Source organism: Pinus tabuliformis, chromosome 2_2 (assembly GCF_031772625.1).
Source record: "Pinus tabuliformis cultivar Carrire ecotype Pingquan chromosome 2_2, CPIR1, whole genome shotgun sequence".
In the NCBI taxonomy this organism is placed as follows: domain Eukaryota; kingdom Viridiplantae; phylum Streptophyta; class Pinopsida; order Pinales; family Pinaceae; genus Pinus; species Pinus tabuliformis.
This window is the reverse complement of record NC_142300.1, coordinates 749204098-749226316: the sequence shown is the minus strand read 5'-3', so window position 1 is coordinate 749226316 and position 22219 is coordinate 749204098. Positions and strand designations below refer to the sequence as shown.

General features: G+C 37.8%; 1 pseudogene; it reads left to right on the top strand.

The window, feature by feature from the left end:
• Positions 1–21870, top strand: part of LOC149194843 (uncharacterized) — a 52430-nt pseudogene extending 30560 nt beyond the window's left edge.
• Positions 21871–22219: the final 349 nt, after the last annotated feature.

Here is a 22219-nt window from a genome sequence, read left to right as displayed (position 1 = left end):
TTGGAAAGGAAACAATCATGGTTTAAATTAATTATTAATAAAAGGTTTGGAATCCATTACATATTCTTCACTATTTCTATTGATTGATTCTTGTTGGGAGAATTCGGGTAGGCGAGTTGGTTTGTTGGCTCGTTGGTGGTAACCTCTCTTGTCTATGGGTAATTACTTCCCTCTCTAATCAGTTGGGAATGATGGGGGACATCTATTTTCTCATATGGTGGACATATCTTCTTTCATCCATTAGCAACTTGAAGTGGGTGAGTTTTGGGAATGAGTTCTTGCTAAGTATCACCTCCCTCTACTCCATCCTTTCATCTAACAACATAATAAAATTTCATTCGCATGGCCAAGAAAATTTGTTAAACTAACTCTCTCATGTCTGGTGGAAACTTGGGAACTCAAGCAACTCATATGGTAAGAACTTGGCTTAATATCTTCTAGTGGTGGTGGTGGTGGGTAAAAGGCCTTCTCTTTCTTTCGAGTATCATGTGACGGGGATTTCCTCTTGTGGTCTAGCATACTACTCTTGTGCTCTGTTGGGGACATGGAATGCATGGAATATTTAGGGTAATGGGTTCTATTAAAACTTAACATTAGGACTGCATAATGCACTTCCCACACATAAATGGCTACACATTTATTAACTTTATCTTAGATGGAGGTTGCATTGTATCATGAGTTTCATTCTGAGTTGGAGGGTTTGAGAAGTATTATTTTTACCCTTGAAGAACAAATTCTTATACTCTTTATTCCTGTTTTCTTTCCCTTATCTCTTTTTATCCATCCATCTCTTATGGGAATCATGTAGGCCTCTTCAAGAGTCTTAACTCATATTGTTTCCTCTAATTTATTCGACTCCATGACTTGAATCTCGTTTCTGATTAGAATTTACATTTCATTGAGAAAACAACTGACCTACATTTTCCATTCTTGATAAATTAGACATACTTCAGAAGCTTCATGAACATACATTCATATTCACTTACTGTGATGGTTCCCTTCTTTATGTCATGAAACTCGTTGTCTTTTTTCATATAATAAGAATAAAATCAATATCTTTTATCAAGGTACCTTTCAAATTGTTTCTAGGTTACTTTTCTTTGTCTATGCTTCTTCCCTTCTCAATTATGTTCCCACGACAATGAGGTATTCCCAGCCAATTATATATTTCCAATCTTTCCTTTTGGCTTATTATTAACCAAGCTTCAACTTCTTGCCTCATTCTCATCTTTTCATCAAAATTTGGCAGTTTTTCTTTATTTCATATTCATTTAAGATTATTAGTGGGTATTTCTACATTTTTATCAAATTATGATAACTCTATGATGACTCTTAACAAAGTGGAATCAGAAGGTGACTTCCTTGATCAATGATTTCTCTCATTGGAATCTATGCTTCCATTGTATATTATTTTCCCTTCAATTGCTTATTTATTTACACAAAATTCCGCAAACACTAATTATTTACCTAATTTTTCTCCTCTTAGGCATACTCTATATGCACAACAAGGTTTCTTACTATCTTAGCAATATCAATTTAACCTCTTCTAATGATGATTTGAATGCATTTCTGCTTCTTTGATGTGTATTTCATGCACATTAAAGTTCCACATAAGAAGGAAGGGAATTGTAAGGACTTGTTGGACTTATCAAGTTAAAACTAACAGTTTTTTAGGGAGGAGGTTTACTTCATGACTTCAAAACAATATTGATAAGAATCAATTTTTTACCTTAAGTTTCAAAGGGGGGAGCCTTCTCATCAATTACGTAATGAAGAATCGTACACAACCACAATTCTTCACACAACTTCCAATTAGTAGAAGTTAGTCTAAAATGACTAAAAATTCCACACTTGAAAGACTCTTTGATCACTCCTTCTTTGTTAGGTCCCTATAATATTAGTGATTCCCCCATTACTATTGTTGTTGTATCCCTTATTATGATTGTTGTGCTCCTATTGTCTCCATATTTCTATTATTATTCCCCATAGAATCCCTCTATTATTATTTTTGTGTCTTTATATTATTATTGTTAGGTCGGCTTGGTTATATTGTGACCCCTTAGACTCCTATATATAGAAAGGAGGTTTTTTCATTTGAATCATCTAAGAATTTTTCATTTGTGTAATGTAAAGGAGGTTGCCCCCTCGAAGAAGCTTATTTATAAGGCATTTATCTATCTTTTCTATCTTTTTGTGAGCTGGTTTCATAACTTTTGGTATCAGATCTTTGGATTCTAGGGTTTCACTGCTCCAAACAGGTCATCATGGAATTTTAGCTATAACTCTTTGTCTGTGATGTTTCAGAAGCTACAAAAAAAACCCAATTGAGCCGAAATCATTTTGAACTTTGGGTCCAAATTTCAGAGCTTGTCTCGCTATATTTCCGGAGATATGATCTGAGGAATTTATGGTTTTTGCAGACTCCCGAATTACATTCCAAATATGTGACCGGGGGAAAATTGTCATAATTTTTTTTTTAGCATCAGATTGAAATTTGGTAAGAAGTTTTGGAAATAGGACGACCTGTAGTTTTCTATGCATTAGTTTCAGGTACTAAGGGAGAAACAGTTACATGTGGCACGTCATACAAGTTTGCTCTACTAAACTAGTATATAAGCAAGTCACTTTCGGAGATTTGGCATAAATCTTCCTTGGAGAATCCAATCTTGATAAGATTTGTGGGGTTATAAAGGGGACTCAAAGGGCTACCATAGGATGAGATTTTATATATTCAAGATCCACAGTTACAGAGATACAACATATTCAATATCGAGCTCTTACAAAGTGAAAAAAAAGGTGTGTAGTTTTTTTTAATTTTTCATAAGAGTGGTTTGAAAAATTAGTTTGAAGGAATTCAAAGGGGATAGTGAAGAATTATTAGCATTAATTAACGCCCCGAAGAAAGAAAATGGAAACACCTAGTAAGAAACCTGAAAGCTCTAACATGACTAATGAGGAAGAGGAAGAAATATAACATGATATATCAAAATTACAAGACCAAGTACAACAAATTTCACTCTCACTAGAGGTAAATGAAGCCAAGATGAATGTCGTGGAAGCTAATATGAATGGCATGTAAGTTAAGATGAGTGGTGTGGAAGCTAAGATGAATGTCATGGATGCTAAGATGGAAGCTAAGATGAATGGCATGGATGTTAAGATGGAAGCTAAGATGAATGGCATGGACGATAAGATGGAAGACTTGAAGATAAGTTTGAATAAGTTGCTACAAGAAATGGTCACTAATGGTGAAATGGTAGTAAAGGAAACTCATGATGAGAAAAAAAGAAATGTTTATCATGATTTCATAGACTCTAATGCTGGATTGAAGACCCACCATGTTCCAAAAATTGATATGAGGAAGTTTGATGGCAAGGATCCTAGAACATGGATACTACAGATGGAGCAATTTTTCGATCTCCATAATGTGCAAAACACACAAAAGGTATGTATTACAACTTTATATTTGGAACCAAATCAGTTTGTATGGTATCGATGGCTTTGCTCTCATAAACAAATTGTCACTTGGGCAATTTTTACGGAAGAACTGATAGCACATTATGAGGATACAAAAAGAAACACCTTTTTTAGCCAGTTGATAAATTTCAAACAAAAGGGTTTAATGATGGAGCACATTGAGGACTTCCAAAAATTGAACATAAGGGTAAAAGTTATTCTAGAGGAGCATAGCATTGATGTGTTCATAGGGACTTTAAAAGATAATATCCAACATGAGGTTCACCTTTGGGAACCTGATTCATTGGAGAAGGCATTCAGGTTAGCAAGAAAAATGGAAAGAAAAATTATGGCAACCAGGAAGCCTACCACTCACAACTATAAAGATGGAAGTGTTCTGGCCCCTAGCCTTCCACAACCTATAAGGTTGACACCACAACAATTGGAATAAAAAAGAGCAAAAGGGCTTTGTTACAGTTGTGATAGAAAATACACTAAAGGTCATAAGTGTGCTGAGAAGAAATTATTCGACATAGATTGTGAAGAGGAGGAATAAAAGGAAAAAGAAATGTCAAAAGAAGAGGATATAGTCTAGGAACAAACCCTAGATAAAGAAGAAATGAATCTGACCATATCTTGTAATGAATTCGCTGGAATTGCCACTCCTCAAACTATAAAGATAAAAGGACATATCAAGAAAAAAAGGGTAATAGCATTGATTGATTCGGGAAGTACCCATAATTTTATTCATTGTAAGATAGAAAAGGAATTGAATTACTTCCTACATCCAACACCAGAGTGTCAAGTGATGGTTGCAAGTGGAGGAACCATAAATTGCTCTGGAAAGTGCCATAATATCAAGCTATCCATGGGAGAATATGTATTGAATATCCCAATGCTTTCCATTCCAATGGGTGGTGCTGATGTTGTACTAGGAGTCCAATGGCTATAATCCTTGGGTACAATAGCTTTTAATTTTCAAGAACTTTTCATGAAAGTTTCTGCAGAAGGAAAGGATGTTGAATTAAGGGGTATTGTAGGGAAATTGAGAAAGATAATTAGCTCTAACAGTATGACAAAGCTTCTAAAAAAGGAACACCAAGGAGTAATTGCACAATTATGTTCACTAGAGGTTCCCACATCGAAATCATCTATTTTTCTAGATCTCCAAAAAGTCATGGACAATCATTCCAAGGTATTTGAGACTCCCAAAGGTCCCCCACCTATTTGTGATCATGATCATGCTACTCATTTGGTTCGAGGAAGTGTTCCTCCAAACATCAGGCTGTATAGATATCCCTATGCCCAAAAGAGTGAAATTGAACGTATGGTTGTAGAAATGCTAGAGGCTAGTATAATTCAACCTAGTCAAAGTTCTTTCTCTGCTCTATTAGTATTGGTGCACTAGAAGGATGGATCATGGCACATGTGTCTGCATTATATGGAGCTCAACAAGCTAACTATTGAAGATAAATTTCCCATTCCTATCATTGATGAATTATTGGATGAATTGCATGGATCAATTTACTTCACCAAGTTGGATCTTCATTCAGGATATCATCAAATCAGAATGAAGACTGAAGACATTCCAAAAATAGTATTTCGAACTCATGAGGGTCATTATGAATTTTTGTTCATGCCTTTTGGCCTTACCAATGCACCTTCTACATTTCAAGGTTTGATGAATTCCATTTTCAAACCCTTCCTTAGAAAATTTGTGTTAGTATTTTTTGGTGATATACTAATCTACAACAGGTCTTGGAAGGATCATGTTGAACATGTCGACAGGGTGCTCAAACTATTGGAGGAGAAACAATTATATGCAAAAAGCTCGCAATGTTTCTTTGGAGCACAAGAGGTGGAATATCTGGGTCATATTGTATCTCATGAAGGTGTTAAGGTAGACCCTAGCAAAATTAAAGCCATTATGGAATGGAAAATCCCCACATCCATAAAGCATCTGCGAGGATTTCTCAGGTTGACAGGATATTATCGCAAGTTTGTTAAGAATTATGGGAGAATAGTAGCACCTCTAATAACATTATTGAAGAAATATGCATTTTCATGGACTCCAGAAGCAACAAAGGCCTTCAAACATCTTAAAGAGGCAATGTCCCAAGCACTGGTATTAGCTATGCCAGACTTCACAAAAACCTTTATTGTGGAATGTGATGCTTCAGGAAATGGAATTAGTGCTGTTTTAATGCAATATGAAAGACCCATTTCTTTCAAAAGTCATCCAATCAAGGGAAAGTATTTACACAAAGCTATTTGTGAGAAGGAAATGTTGGCAATACTACATACACTTAAGAAATGGCGACCCTACGTAATGGGAAGACACTTCAAGGTAAAAACGGATCATGATAGCCTTAAATACTTTTTAGAACAAAGATTATCCTCCGAAGAGCAACAAAAATGGGTCACAAAGATGTTGGGTTATGACTTTGAAATCATCTACAAAAAGGGGAAGAAAAATGTTGTGGCAGATGCACTCTCAAGAAAGTATGAGGATGTGGAAGCATTGTTGTGTGCCATTTCTATTATCCAACTAGATTGGATAAATGAAGCAAGGGAGGAATGGAAGAATGACGAAGAAGTGTGGGCACTCATTCAAAAGATACAACAAGATTCTAGTACATCTGATACATTTAGCTGGAAAAATGATTCATTATGGTACAAAGATCTCTTATACCTATGTAAGAATTCCCAACTCAAACAAAAGATTCTTATGGAATTGCACACTTCTCCATTAGGAGGGAACTCAAGATTTTTAAAAACTTACCACAGGGTTAAGAAGGATTTTTTTTGGGATGGCCTTAAATTGGATATTCAAAAATTTGTGGCGGAATGTTTGGTTTGCCAACAAAATAAAGTTGAAACAATTATACCCCGGGCCTATTACAACCTTTATCCACTCCAAGCCAACGTTGGGAGGAGGTTTCAATGGATTTTATCACAGGTTTACCCAAGTCTGAAGGAAAGAGTTTCATCATGGTGGTAGTTGACAGACTTACCAAGTATACACACTTTTGAGCATTATCACATCCATTTAAAGCTAGTACACTTTCTACTGTATTTATGGAAACAATTCAAAAGCTACATGGAAACCCAAAGATTATTGTAAGTGACAGATAGAAAAGATAGATCAACAGCTTAGGTGAGTTCTTCTTTTGGTGCAACATCTCGTTCATTAGGTGGAGCCACACTTAGCTGATTAACACTTTTCCTTCATTGGGAATGGTAATTTCTTCTTTACCTAGAGTGATTACGTCATTAGGTGCAACAAGCCTTAGCTAATTTTCATTTTTTCTTCACTAGAAAAAGTGAATTATTCTCAATTCCATTTGGTGGAGCCACATTTTTTCGATTTGCATGTTTTGCTACATTATGTATAGAAAGTTTGTAGGTAGAGCAGCTACTTCATTAGGCATAGCTAACCTTCACAGATTTTCATTGTCTTCACAATAAGGAGTGAGTTATTCTTGAGGTGAAATGACTCCATTACACAGAGCCACACTTAGACAACTTTTACTTTTATTTCACTGGATAGAATGAGTTCTTCAATAGGTAGAGAAACTCTTTGATTTTGATTTTCTCTTCATGAAGTAGAGTGGTTTCTTCTTTAGGTAGAGGGATGCTAACAAAATTACTCACTTTTAATTTACACTTGAAAGATGTTGTCACAACTCTATGCCATGTAAACAAATATAATATTTATACTATATAGAGTGCTACAATAACATTTTTTTCCACTTCTTTAAGTAGAGAGAGTTGGTGAAAATTTCTCAATTTTTATTTTTGCTTTTGATTCAACTAGTTTTCTTCATTTCCTTGACAAGACAAAGGGACACAACCCTTTTCTACCCTATAAGCTTCACCATGAATCTACCCTTGGTGGGATTTGACCTAAAATTAGACTCTACATAGATTTTGTTTCCCCTGAGTTTGAATTAGGGTTAACTGAAGTGTTGAAGATGATGTTTGTCCAAAAGAGTTGCAGTTACAAGACTCCTATGACAATGAGGTATTCCCAGCCAATTATATATTTCCAATCTCACGTTTTGGCTTATTGCTAACCAAGCTTCAACTTCTTTCATCATTCTCATCTTTGCATCAAAAGTTGGCAATTTTTCTTTATTTCATATTCATTGAATATTATTAGTGGGTATTTCTACCTTTTTATCAAATTATGATAACTCTATGATTGTTATCGGGAAAACTAGTGTCTATACAGAACTGCTAGTCCCACTAAGGGTGATAGCTACCTTAGAAACAAACACAGTAAAACTACTTTCGGTTTCCTTTATGAGAAGTAGATGAGAGAAGAAAGAAGGAGACCAACCTCTGTCTTGCGCTTGGTTCCTTTCTTGATTCCTCTCTCTTCTGGTAGATCCTTGCCATTCGCTTCCTCGTTTACCCAGCTTCAAGGAGTACTGTAGAACCAAAAAAGCATAATACTATCCAAGAACAGAGATCTACTATCATAAACAATATAGGATCAGATGTACATTGACCACATAAAAGTACATATCATTAATCATACAAGAATGTGGAGGAAAACCTGAATAGATTTATTAATAATCAAGAAAGAGCAAAGGAGATTACAACCAATTTTTCTGACCCAGCGTCATCCCCTCAGCAAGAATCCCTTCTTCACCTCATGAAAAGCTCAGATCACCCAACACTATGAAATTGCACCAAAACACCAGCAGCACTTCCTTACAAGACACAAAATTCCAGCCTCCTGGATCTCTGGGATGAGGGATCCATATATAGATGTTTGCAAGGGGGGTGAGTCAGCTTTTGAGATTTGATAAGTGTCTTCTCTCTGATAGTTCTTGATTCCGCTTGGAGATTGATGACCTCTTACTCATCCCTGGTCGAATTCAGAGAGGCAAGTGTCACAGGAGAAGTTTCTAGAAGATTCCATGCTCCTCCACCTTGCAAATTGACCCTGCCATTTGTCCCTTCTGGCCCGTCGCACCCCATAGAAGGGCTTTTTGACATGCAACGCACCTACTGTGTGTATTTAGGTGGGATGCAGCGCACTTTGCCTATGGATCTGGTGAAATGGTCCAGTTTTGACCAGTTCTGAGTAGCTTTTCATGGAGAACTTCTGGGAGAAGATGTAATCAGTTGACCTTGTTCTTTTAGGGGTTGGAAAAACACCTTTAGGGACTTAGGAACCCTTGGTTTATGGACTTTTATGCTTGGGGTTGCAGTGCCCAAAAATGTCTATAACAGTTGCCCCCTAAAGAATGAGTTCGTTAATCTTTTTGATGTCGAGTGAAATGCTTTATCATGAGGATCCGAAGTTCTTTCAAGCTGGAAGGAGACCTGTAATAAGATACAATACAATACATTATCTTCATAATATTTTCATGATCTAGCTGAGGCGGGCATTCCCATGCTCAGCTTTATAAATTCATTTTCATGTACATGAGATAGACAATTGTTTGAGTGTAGACTGATGATTCTGGTAGAGCCATCATCCCTTAGATTGGATGATTATCTGCGCTGAAATGATGTACATTTGATTTCTTTATTTTCTTGAATATATATCGTAGCCCGGATGGATGAAACTAGATCCGGGGTCTTCAATCTCATTCGATCTTCACTCAAAGTACAAGTCAATCCATGTGAGAGATGTTCCGAAGTCGAACATGGAAAGACATTGCCTGATTACCAGCCAATGATGTAAGCTGTTAACAGGCGTGAGAGGAATCACCGATAATGATGATGACCCTCAAGGTACTACAATACAATTTACGTGGTGTGAATAAAGGACTTGGTGTCAAACACCACGCAAAATCTTTCGGTCGAAGGCCATTGATGTAAACCTGTCGCCGGAAGTGAGAAATTTGCCATTGAGGCATGCAAGCTTCAAAGTATTGAAAGGGTTGTTCCTAGATCGACTTCTTGGATAATTAGCTGATGTCGACAAGAAGCGATCCGTTATAGGAGGGCCTTAGTGGATCCCACATCAATGACACAGAACGGAGCAAATGATTTTAATGGAGGTGAAAACGATCTGGTGATATAAGGTTTAGGGTGGCGGTCATGAAAGAATGGAGCGTAAATGTATTGCAGTGGGTGAGACACAGGTGAATTCTCTGAGCGACTTCCCTTGAACATATCGGCGACACTGACATGATGGATTGGTAGCATTAACCCCAAATGTGGATGGTGTGATGGAACCATGGTGATGTGACCAGTGAATGGAACAACCCAACCCGACTTGGATGCAGAGTGAAAGTGTCATGTTCAAGAGCGACTTGCTACCAACAAAGTTTCTTCAAGTTTTCTTCCCAATTTTTCCCCAGTCATTCCTGACCAGTACCTCTTTGTTTTTGTCAATCTTGAGGAGGATAACATATGCTTGTTCTATAATTTGCCCTTCGGGCAAACCCATCGCTATGTTTTAACGAGCCTAGCGATAGTGAAACTCTTTCTTGTCTGTTATGGACAAGTTTGTCACTATTAGGTTTTAATGAGTTTAACGACAAAGATAACTCGGTCCTTTTCAATTTTAGAGAGTCTGAAAAGGGATGTAAAGGAAACTCCAAAAATCCTTTTTCGTCATCTAATCCCTTAAGTCCAAAAAAGTATAAAATAATATAGAAGGGATGAATTTTCGGTACTTTTAACGAGCCGAACAAAACAAGCGCTTGACCATTTTGTGTAATAATCCCTCAGGTCCGAAAAGATTAAAATCTAAAGGAGGGATAGCACTTCCGGTCACTTTAACGAGCTGGAGATGCCAATGGCTCGACAATCTTTTCATATTTTACGAGTCAGTTGAAAAGAGCTTAAAGGAGACTTGTCTTTGAGGAACGAGTGATAAATTCGGGTAGCAGCTGATTCCAGTTAAGGTTTGGAATTTTCCAATCACAGCAGTGTTACAAGGATGGCTTACAGGATCACTCTTCGCAGCTGTTCCTCAAAAGGGGTAAACAATCAAGTGGAGGTGAATGATCGGCCAATACAGAGTGGAGGTGATGATGAGAACACGACCAAGGCTTTAAAGGCTGAAGTACTACATTCACGACGGTTATTTACTGAAATTGGTTCATTTTTTATTTTAATATGAGCTTAAAAGCCGGGGGAAACACTTGCTCATTGCTTATGTTTATTTTTTAACAAGCTTGAAGTCCGCGTTAAAACCGCTCGATCCAATCATATAATAAGAATGTCTCATCTAAGATGCCATTTTTATGGAGCTTGCACCTTACAAAGCTTTGCTCTGCTACCTTTCACATGCAAGCTAGGAGTGACCAACTACTGTTTATGGGGTTAGCTAACCACTAAGGTTAGGTAGGAAACTCTCTCCTTTACTTCGCCAGTGCCTTTTGGGACAAAAGGCCCCCTGCAAAACGAATGGTCGGTCCGACCACTCACCTAACTTATGCAGTTATAGTTAGCGAATGTATGAAGTTAGCGTTATGCTGGTCGCTTTTCACTTGCATGCCGAAAGGTTTGCATGCCTCCAGGTATAGAGAAATAGAGTTTCGAGGTTACCCCTCAATTTGCAGACAAAATATTTGTTTTGCTAGGAAAGGCCTACCTTTTTCAGGTTACCAAAGATTGTTCTATCTGCATCACAAACAAAACACTTCTTCGGCGATGTCTACCGAAATAGAAAACGGTGAATGGTGCAGACGCCTCCACTCACATAAATTTGATGAGGGAATCTTATTCCAGCCTAATCCCATTTTCCTAAATGGACGGGTGTGTCAGACTGGTCATACATCCGTCACATAAACCTACCCTATACCTGAAGTTTCCTTGCTGAAGCAGACTAGGGTGCATGCGCCCTGGGTTTCAGTCATATCCTCTGAATCACTTGCGCTCATCAGGAGGACGGACTGGGGATTGATGAGACGTTCCTTGCATGGAAAGACCATTCAGGGTTGGTATATGACTATTTTCCATGTGTGAACCGGGAAATGAAAGCTGGTCTATGAGCTTGACCACTCTTCCTTCGTGCGGAAAACACATTACTCTAAAGAGTGATGAGACAATGGCTCCCATGCCATAAATAGAGTCTCGTCTGAGGAGTAGATTATAATCCAGGGGTCCTTGGACTACCATTACGTTCATGTGAACGGTTTTCCCTCTCAATGTTATGGGCACATTGGGAAGCATCCCTAACGGTCGACTGGTTCCTTTGTCAAAGCCTGTTAGATTTCTCATCTCAGGAAAAAGTGATGGCGAACCAAGTGCTTTCCAAGCAGTTGAGGAAAGGATACTCACAGAAGCCCCTTCATCTATGATGGTACCGGCCATGACCATTCTATATACTTGAGCAATGATTCAGAATGGTACACTAGCCGGTAAATGGGGTCTGCCTAGTAGATTCCAGTCAAAGGAAACAACTAGGTTGCTTGGAGGTGGGACCGAATAGACGACCGGATATGAATTTGAAGAACTTCCTTCCTGTGGTAAAGGAACAGGTAGATTTCCCCCATGTTCATCGGAGTCTGTGTTTACGAAGAGAATTTGAACGGTGTTGTTCTTGTTCTCTTTGGTGATTGTATCATCTGAAGATGGATCCTCTGAAGGCAAGACCGGGTCAACTGCCGTCTCGACCTTTTGACTTTCATCTGGTATGGATTCAGATGGTTTTTCTTCAATCATAGATGCTTTAGCCAACCACAAGGGTGTGTCAGCCGGATTTTCAACTAGTGACGGACTTGGCAAGAGTTTCTTATATCCACGAGGGAGCCGTAACGGTGAAACCAGACGGTCCTCAAAAACTCTTTTAGCCTCATCTAAGAAGGGACAACGGTGGATGACGTGATCACCTTCACACAATCTATAAGGAAATTTATATTTTCCTTTTTGTCCAAGGGCTTCACTTTCACTAGTTGACGGTGTACTTTCAACATGATCACCAGAGGTTGACGACACCTGATTGTGCAAACGAGGAGACCAGTCCCTTAAGATCCAAGGGATGCAAGGACAATCTCGATGATAGTGGTCTCCTTTGAAAATGACACATGGCGATTTAGGCCTGGTCAGTGCAGTGTGTGGATTTTCGCTAGACGATGTTTGGTTGCCCCTTTTCGCCTTTGGCTCCTTCTTCTTCTTCTCTTTCTTCTTCTTTTCCTTCTTCTTCTCAGGTACTTGATTTTTGGCTTTACCAGCTTCATCAAGCGAAGAGGAAGGAGGAGAGGAAGAATTGGACGAAGTAGAGGGTTGGGGGGTAACCTTGGAATCGTTTAGTTACTGACTCGATTGTTCAGGAATCGCGGTGTTCTGAACGACGGAGGTTGAGAAGAGCCATACGGGCAAACCAATTGTCAATCCTGGAAGCGACAATCTGGCCATACGAGGTGCACCAACATCTCCCTAAGAGGAGAAAGGGCTAGGATTTCCCCCAAGGGGAACTCCTTGGTTGGTGGACTCCATTTTCCTCAACCTAAGACCAACGTAGGAAAGGTGATAATTATTCGGTTTAAAATAAATTTTAGACGCTTTGACACAACTTTTTCTTTCAATTTTTAAGAGTCGAGAAAAAACAAAAGATGACTCTAGTCGCCTCCGATTTTTAATGAGCTTGAAGTAACAAGTGCTTAGATGGACCTTTTCTGTTAAGGAGTCTGAAAAGGAACGAAAGGGACTGCTCTGGAAATCTAGACAGAGGGATTACCAAACCAATCGCAAAACTGCAGAATACTTTTTACGGTACGACAGTCAATCTTCCCGAATGCTGTGTTCAGTGCATTGTGATCGATAGGGCGGTAGAAACGGCTTCCTATGGATAATGAATAAAGCCTATTATGGTCTCCCAAAATATACTCGACGGTACATGGGAGCACAATTCCGTACTGGCACTTATCGTCTCAAAGTGGAGGAATCACCCAACCAATAGTGAAAACAACAGTTACTAGGCTTTACGACGCCGGAATACGTCTCTAGCCTAGACTTCTAGATGTTGTGCGTTAGGTTCCAAAGTGTTTTTAGATTCATTAAATTTATTTTATAGTTGGTCTTACTTAAGAAATTTTCCTTTCAGGTTCACCGCGTATGTATATGTACAATTCCTAAAATGCAATCTAAGATGATAAACAGTCATTTAGTCTTTTTTTTGCAAATGAAAATCCTAGCTACTAAGGAAAGAGAGATGGCGTTGTTTCAACAAAGAGCAAAGAGCACACACTATATGCACTGTCCTAAATCAAACCAACAAACAGTCTAAATGCAAATGCACATGCATGTATTTGTTTTCAGCCTTCTTAATGTGTAAATGATAAAAATAAAGCTAAGTGCAAATCTGAATTATTTTTCAAAGTGACAAATACTAACAAGTTTCTTTTTCAAAACAAAATGAGGATAATGACAACACTTTGCGATTTGGAATTGAAAACTTGCTTTTGACACTAGAAAAACTACTAATTCAGTTCAAATACAAGAGTAACAGGGTAATTGACTATCAAGAACAATCAGATTCTCTTCTATGACTGAAGACAACACTTGCGACACTTTCAAATCAAGAAATGACAATACAATTATGCTACTTCTTTGTAAAGGAGAACTGAAAATGACTTAAAAAATACATAAAAACATTTATAGTTCTTTGCACAATGGAGGCGGAATAATAGCAAGGAAAAGGGTTTCAAACAGAGGTGAACTGACTACAGGCAGCAAAACTCCTAAATAAATCTGAAAAGAGTGAACACAGAAACCAAAATTTAGGAACAAGGCCTTGTCTGACCAGCGCACCTGTAACACAGTGAAACTGAAATGCAACGCACCTACTACACTCGGGAAGTGCGATGCATTTGAAGTTCACGGAAAAAACAGTGCATTGGACCAGGGATGAGACTTTGATTGGGTTTCGGGTCACAGTTTGCAGTTCAGTTCAGGGATTTATGCCGAGCAAGTGGTAATCAGTAAATCAATCACAGGGGTAGATCTAAAGAGATTACTAGAGCCACCACAAGGGCAATTAAAGAGCTTGTAAATCAATTGTTTAATTCATAAAAAAAACCCAGAGATAGACTGAAGCGGCATTTATCTACTTTGCATTTGCATAGCAAATGCAGCTCGAAGGCTACCTCGCTCAACTTCACGCTCCGTCTGCAAGTTTATAAAGTAAACAAATGTAGATAAACAAACAATCTAGTCGCTCCCCAGTGGAGTCGCCATTTTTTATTGGGAAAACTAGTGTCTATACAGAACTTCTAGTCCCACTAAGGGTGATAGCTACCTTAGAAACAAACACAGTAGAACTACTTTCGTTTTCCTTTATGAGAAGTAGATGAGAGAAGAAAGAAGGAGACCAACCTTTGTCTTGTGCTTGGTTCCTTTCTTGATTCCTCTCTCTTCTGGTAGATCTTTGCCAATCGCTTCCTCGTTTACCCAGCTTCAAGGAGTACCTGTAGAATCAAAGCAGCATAATACTATCCAAGAACAGAGATCTATTATCATAAACAATATAGGATCAGATGTACATTGACCACATAAAAGTACATATCATTAATCATACAAGAATGTGGAGGAAAACTTGAATAGCTTTATTAATAATCAAGAAAGAGCAAAGGAGATTACAACTAATTGTCCTGACCCAGCGTCATCCCCTCAGCAAGAATCCCTTCTTCACCTCATGAAAAACTTAGATCACCCAACACTATGATATTGCACCAAAACAACAACAGCACTTCCTTACAAGATATAAAATTCCAGCCTCCTGGATCTCCGGGATGAGGGATCCATATATAGATGTTTGCAAGGGGGGTGAGTTAGCTTTTGAGATTTGATTAGTGTCTTCTCTCTGATAGTTCTTGATTCCACTTGGAGATTGATGACCTCTTACTCATCCCTGGTCGAATTCAGAGAGGCAAGTGTCACAGGAGAAGTTTCTAGAAGATTCCATGCTCCTCCACCTTGCGGATTGACCCTGCCATTTGTCCCTTCTCGCCCATCGCACCCCATAGAAGGGATTTTTGACATGCATCGCACCTACTGTGTGTATTTAGGTGGGATGCAGCGCACTTTGCCTATGGAGCAGGTGAAATGGTCCAGTTTTGACCAGTTCTGAGTAGTTTTTCATGGAGAACTTCTGGGAGAAGATGTAATCAGTTGACCTTGTTCTTTTAGGGGTTGGAACAACACCTTTAGGGACTTAGGAGCCCTTGGTTTATGGACATTTATGCTTGGGGTTGCAGTGCCCAAAAATGTCTATAACAATGATGGCACTTAACAAAGTGGAATTAGAAAGTGACTTCCTTGATCCATGAGTTCTCTCATTGGAATTTATGCTTCCATTGTTTATTTATTTATGCAAAAATCCACAACAACTAGTTATTCACCTAATTTTGCTCCTCGTAGGCTTGCTCTATATGCACAACAAGGCCTCTTACTATCTTAGTAATATCACTTGGCACCTCTTCTAATGACCATTTGAATGCATCTATGCTTCTTTGATGTGGATTTCACGCACATTAAAGTTCCACGTAGGAAGTAAGGGCATTGTAAGGACTTGTTGGACTTATCGTGTTAAAACTAATAGCTTTCAAGGGATGATGTTTGCTTTGCAAGTTCAAAAAAATAATGATAAGAATCAATTTTTTACCTTACATTTCAGAGGGGAGAGTCTTCCCATGAATTATGTAATGAAGAATCATACACAACCACAATTTTCACACAACTTCCAATTAGTAGAAATTATTCTAAAATGACTCAAAATTGCACACTTGAAAGATTGTTTGATCTTTCCTTCTTGAGAGCTATTCAACAAGTAACTATATTCCCCCCCTACTTAGACACCTCTATACTAGTGCTGCTCCAAAAGCAGAGAATTGAACTTATTGTCCCTAATTTTTGAGATGGATAGACCCTTAACAAATTTATCACTTTCTTTCTTCACTAACATGAGTGAGAGACTTCTTCTTTAGTCAAAGTGACTCCTTCACTAGGTGAAGCCATACATAGCCAAGTTTCACTTTTTATTTACTAGGCATAGTGAGTTCTTCTTTTGGTGCAACATCTCATTCATTAGGTGGAGCCACACTTAGTCGATTTACACTTTTCCTTCATTGGGAATGGTAAGTTCTTCTTTACCTAGAGTGATTACGTCATTAGGTGCAACCAACCTTAGCTAATTTTCACTTTTTCTTCACTCGACAAAGTGAATTCTTCTCAATGCCATTAGGTGGAGCCATAGTTTGTCGATTTGCATGTTTCCTACATTATGTATAGAAAGTTTGTAGGTAGAGAGGCTCCTTCATTAGGCATAGCTAACCTTCACAGATTTTCACTGTCTTCACAATAAGGAGTGAGTTCTTCTTGAGGTGAAATGACTCCATTACACAGAGCCACACTTAGACAATTTTCACTTTTATTTCACTGGGTAGAATGAATTCTTCTGTAGGAAGAGCAACTCTTTGATTTTGATTTTTTCTTCATGAAGTAGAGTGGCTTCTTCTTTAGGTAGAGGGACCCTTAAAAAATTCCTCACTTTTACTTCACACTTGAAAGATGTTGTCACAACTCTATGCCATGTAAACAAATATAATATTTATACTAGATAGAGTGCTACATTAACATTTTTCCCCTTCTCTAAGCAGAGAGAGTTGGTGAAAATTTGTCAATTTTTATTTATGCTTCTGATTCACCTTTTGTTCTTCATTTCCTTGACAAGACAAAGGGACAAAACCCTTTTCTGCGCTATAAAATTCACCATGAATCGACACTTAGTGGGATTTGACATAAACTTAGAGACTACATAGATTTTGTTTCCCCTGAGTTTGCATGAGGGTTAACTCAAGTGTTGAAGATGATGGTGTGCCAAAAGAGTTGTAGTTACAAGACTCCCATGACAATGAGGTATTCCAAACCAATTATATATTTCCAATCTTACATTTTGGCTTATTGTTAACCAAGCTTCAACGTCTTGCCTCATTCTCAAATTTGCATCAAAAGTTGGCAATTTTGCTTTATTTCATATTCATTGAAGATTATTAGTGGGTATTTCTACCTTTTTATCAAATTATGATAACTCTATGATGACTCTTAACAAAGTGGAATCAGAAGGTGACTTCCTTGATCCATGAGTTCTCTCATTGGAATCTATGCTTCCATTGTATATTATTTTCCCTTCAATTGTTTATTTATTTATGAAAAATTCCACAACAACTAATTATTTACCTAATTTTTCTCCTCTTAGGCTTGCTCTATATGCACAACAAGGTTTCTTACTATCTTAGCAAGATCACTTGGCATCTCTTCTAATGACCATTTGAATGCATCTCCGCTTCTTTGATGTGGATTTCATGCACATTAAAGTTCCACGTAAGAAGGAAGGGCATTGTAAGGACTTTTTGGACTTATCGGGTTAAAACTAATAGTTTTCTACGGAGGAGGTTTACTTTGCAAGTTCAAAAAAATATTGATAAGAATCATTTTTTTACCTTACGTTTCAAAGGGGAGAGCCTTCCCATGAATTATGTAATGAAGAATCATACACAACCACAATTCTTCACACAACTTCCAATTAGTAGAAATTAGTCTAAAATGACTCAAAATTCCACACTTGAAAGACTCTTTGATCGCTCCTTCTTGAGAGCTATTCAACAAGTACCTATATGCCCCCCCTACTTAGACACCTCTATACTAGTGCTTCTCCAAAAGTGGAGAATTGAACTTATTTTCCCCCATTTTTGAGATGGATAAACCCTTAACAAATTTATCAATTTCTTTCTTCACTAACTTGAGTGAGAGACTTCTTCTTTAGTCAAAGTGACTCCTTCACTAGGTGAAGCCATACATAGCCAAGTTTCACTTTTTCTTTACTATAGCCAAGTTTCACTTTTTCTTTACTAGGCATAGTGAGTTCTTCTTTTGGTGCAACATCTCATTCATTAGGTGGAGCCACACTTGACCAATTTACACTTTTCCTTCATTGGGAATGGTAAGTTCTTCTTTACCTAGAGTGATTACGTCATTAGGTGCAACTAGCCTTAGCTAATTTTCACTTTTTCTTTACTGGAGAAAGTGAATTCTTCTCAAAGGAATTAGGTGGAGCCACAATTTGTCGATTTCCACATTTCCTACATTATAGAATTTTTTAGGTAAAGCAGCTCCTTCATTAGGCATAACTAACTTTCACAGATTTTCATTGTCTTCACAATAACGAGTGAGTTCTTCTTCAGGTGAAATGACTCCATTACACAGAGGCACACTTGGAAAATTTTCACTTTTATTTCACAGGGTAGAATGAATTCTTCTGTAGGTAGAGCAACTCTTAGATTTTGATTTTTTCTTCATGAAGTAGAGTGGCTTCTCTTTTAGGTAGAGGGACCCTTCAAAAATTCCTCACTTTTACTTCACACATGAAAGATATCGTCACAACTCTATGCCGTGTGAAGAAATATAATATTTATACTAGATAGAGTGCTACATTAACATTTTTCCCCTTCTCTAAGTAGAGAGAGTTGGTGAAAATTTGTCAATTTTTATTTGTGCTTCTGATTCACCTTGTGTGCTTCATTTCCTTGACAAGACAAAGGGACACAACCCTTTTCTACCCTATAAAATTCACCATGAATCCACCCTTGGTGGGATTCGACCTAAAATTAGACTCTACATAGATTTTGTTTCCCCTCAGTTTGCATGAGGGTTAACTCAAGTGTTGAAGATGATGTTGTGCCAAAAGAGTTGCAGTTACAAGACTCCCAGATGCAGATTTGAAGCAACTTTTTAATTATCTTCTGGTCATTTGTAATGTCAATTTGTCATGTCCATGATCATGTTGTATTATTTTGTAAGTGAGATTGTACTTATATATGATGGGCCAATTTATTATATTGTATCTATAGCCCAACTATGATAGAGTTGTATAGCCCAACTATGACAGAGTTGTACTAGACAAATGCTTATGAGTGTTTTTTTCACCTAGTTGACTCTAGATCCTTCTAAGTTATTTCACTTGTGTAAAGTTGTGCATCGACACACTCCTCCAAAGCCATAAGCATGTTCTATGTACACCTAGCTTAGTTGATGAGCTTCTTAGCCCTTGGATTATTGTTTTTTCATACATCTCACATTGAGTCATCATGAACATCAAGCCATAAGAATGTTCTATGTACACCTTGAGTCATCATTAACATCAAGCCATAAGCATGTTCTATGTACACCTATCTTAGTTGATGAGCTTCTTAGCCCTTGGATTATTGTTTTTTCATACATCTCACATTGAGTCATCATGAACATCAGTCAAAGTTGGTCTCAGTCAATAAAAGTCCTTGTACATGGTCACACCATTACCCCTTCTATGAGACCTCAACCCTCAACATATTTTCATGCATTACACATATTTTTATGCATCCACATGTGTGGAGCCTACCCCACTAGGGCCTTGCATTATTTGACCATCTCCTTACTTGATTTAGCATGAATCCTTGGGAAACAATGTGTTTGAAATCTAGAAACATGTATCTCTTAAGATTTTTGATATTGATGCACCCAACCCAAATGAACCAATGCATTTTTTGGGTAATTTACTTACAATAAGACTTGACTTGCCCACTATGCGCTTTTATGAAGGAATCACCTTAAATGTGGGAAATCTATTATTGAATTTAGTGATTTCGAGACCCCGGTGGAGCAATACCTTTTAGATCGAAACCTGGAGAAACAAGGACCTAGGTATAAAGGAGAGGGGTTTCTCTAGCCAAAATTGCATTACATTACAAGGTTTTAAATTTGATGGACGAGATCAATTGGTTGACATCACGATATCTTGCTTAATGAAATATTCATTTATGTTCTTGAAGTATGTTTTTGGTGCCTATGTTAAGGAAAACTGGCAGACAAATGATGTTCATGTCTTTGATTCGGGCAAGCAGACATGGAGTAAGCCTATGGTGAAAGGAACCCTGCCCTCTCCCACAGAGAGCCACACCTATACCACTGTGGGAACACATTTATTTTTTTTCGGTGGGACAGATGGGAATAACCCTCTACGAGATTTGCATATGTTGGACATTGCTACAAATACATGGGTGCAATCTAACGAAAGTGATGAAGGACCAACAACTCATGAGGGGCATGGTGTTACACTCATTGATTGACGTCTATTTATATTTTGAGGTTGCGGAAAACCTCAAGATGAATCTAAAGAGATATATTACAACGACCTTCACATACTCGACATAGTTAACTTAATTTGGACAAGGGATGAAACCAGTGGTACACCATCATCTCAAAGAGATAGCCACACTTGCTCGTCATGGAAGAAAAAGATTATAGTCTTGGGTGTGGAGGATGCATCATAACCTTATTTGTCTGATGTCTATGTCCTTGATACAGATACACTTGTGTGGAAAGATTTCAACACAACTAGCTAGATATTAGTACCTCGAGCAGGCCATGAAACAATATCCGTTCAAAAGAATTTGTTTTTTTTTAGTTGATTTACTAATGATCGTAATTTATTTGATGATCTTTACATCCTAAACATAGAGACGGGAGTGTGGACCAAGGTAGCAACCACAGGTCAAGGACCTTTTCTAGATTCTCTATTGCTAGAGATTGTTTGGATTTCACGAGAGGCATTCTCATATTCATAGGAGGGTGCAATGGAAACTTGGAAGCCCTGGATGACATGTATTATTTGGATACATAAATGAAAATGGAAAATGGACAAGATGAGAAAAAGGCAGAGAAATTTTCTTGGAGTTGAAAAGAAAGCATCAAGAGCACCATGTCTCTTCAAATGATCCTAAGAAGGAGAGAGATACACCTAAGCATGATGTGAAGCCTAAAGACAAACCTTTTATGTACACTTTCAATCCTGTTGAAGAGAAGATATTTGAAGAAAAAATAACTGATGTGTTTCATTATGGATACACTATTGAATCACATATTGAAGGGAAGCCATTGTGTGGGTTATTTTTCTCCTATAAACCTAGCTTCTCTCATTCCGTACATGCTTATCTCACCAGGAAAAAACTGGCCTCAGAAGAAAGTGCTATGAAATCGAGTGAAACATAAAAGCATAAATTAAAGATTGCTTGTGCAATTAAGCAATCTGTGAAGAGGGCAGAAGATCGACATACAAAGTATGTTATGGATGTAGAATCTCCTGCACAAGGGACTGTCACGGAGCCACTTGCTTCATCATTAAATCAACCTGTAGCTGCATCTGATATGTATCAACAATACATGCAATCACTACCTGTGCACTCTCCATCTATTGCTCAGCATGATCCGAGGCACTATATGGCTTCTAGCTTTCCTGCTTCACATGCTACACAAGAGGGTTTTTTTGGTCCTACACCGAGCCAAGGGGGAGGGTTATATGCTATTCAAAGGCTTCCTACACCAGCAAATTAGGGTAATTAGTTACCTCCAGTTCAGGGAAGTGAATACCAACGTGAGCATGGGCAGCAACCTAGTTCAATAGGGTAGATCCGAAGTATGTGTATATTGTAGAGTGTAGACATCCTTTGGCATATATTGATTTATCATGTTGGTTAGCCGGATGGAAATTAAGCTTGGGATTTATCCAATTAAGAACATATTTTTCACACAAGCATGGAAAGAATGTAATTTTGTGGAGAGGACAAGTTCTGCATAGTTGGAAGCCGATATAAAAAAAAATAAAAAAATAAAAATAAATAAAATAAATAAATAAATAAATAAAATAAAATAAAATAAAAATAAAAGTACTTAATCCTTACATTCCCTTACGATATTGTTAAATTGTGCTCGTGGTTGGGATCCATGCACATCAATTATCTAGATTTTTGGACCACTT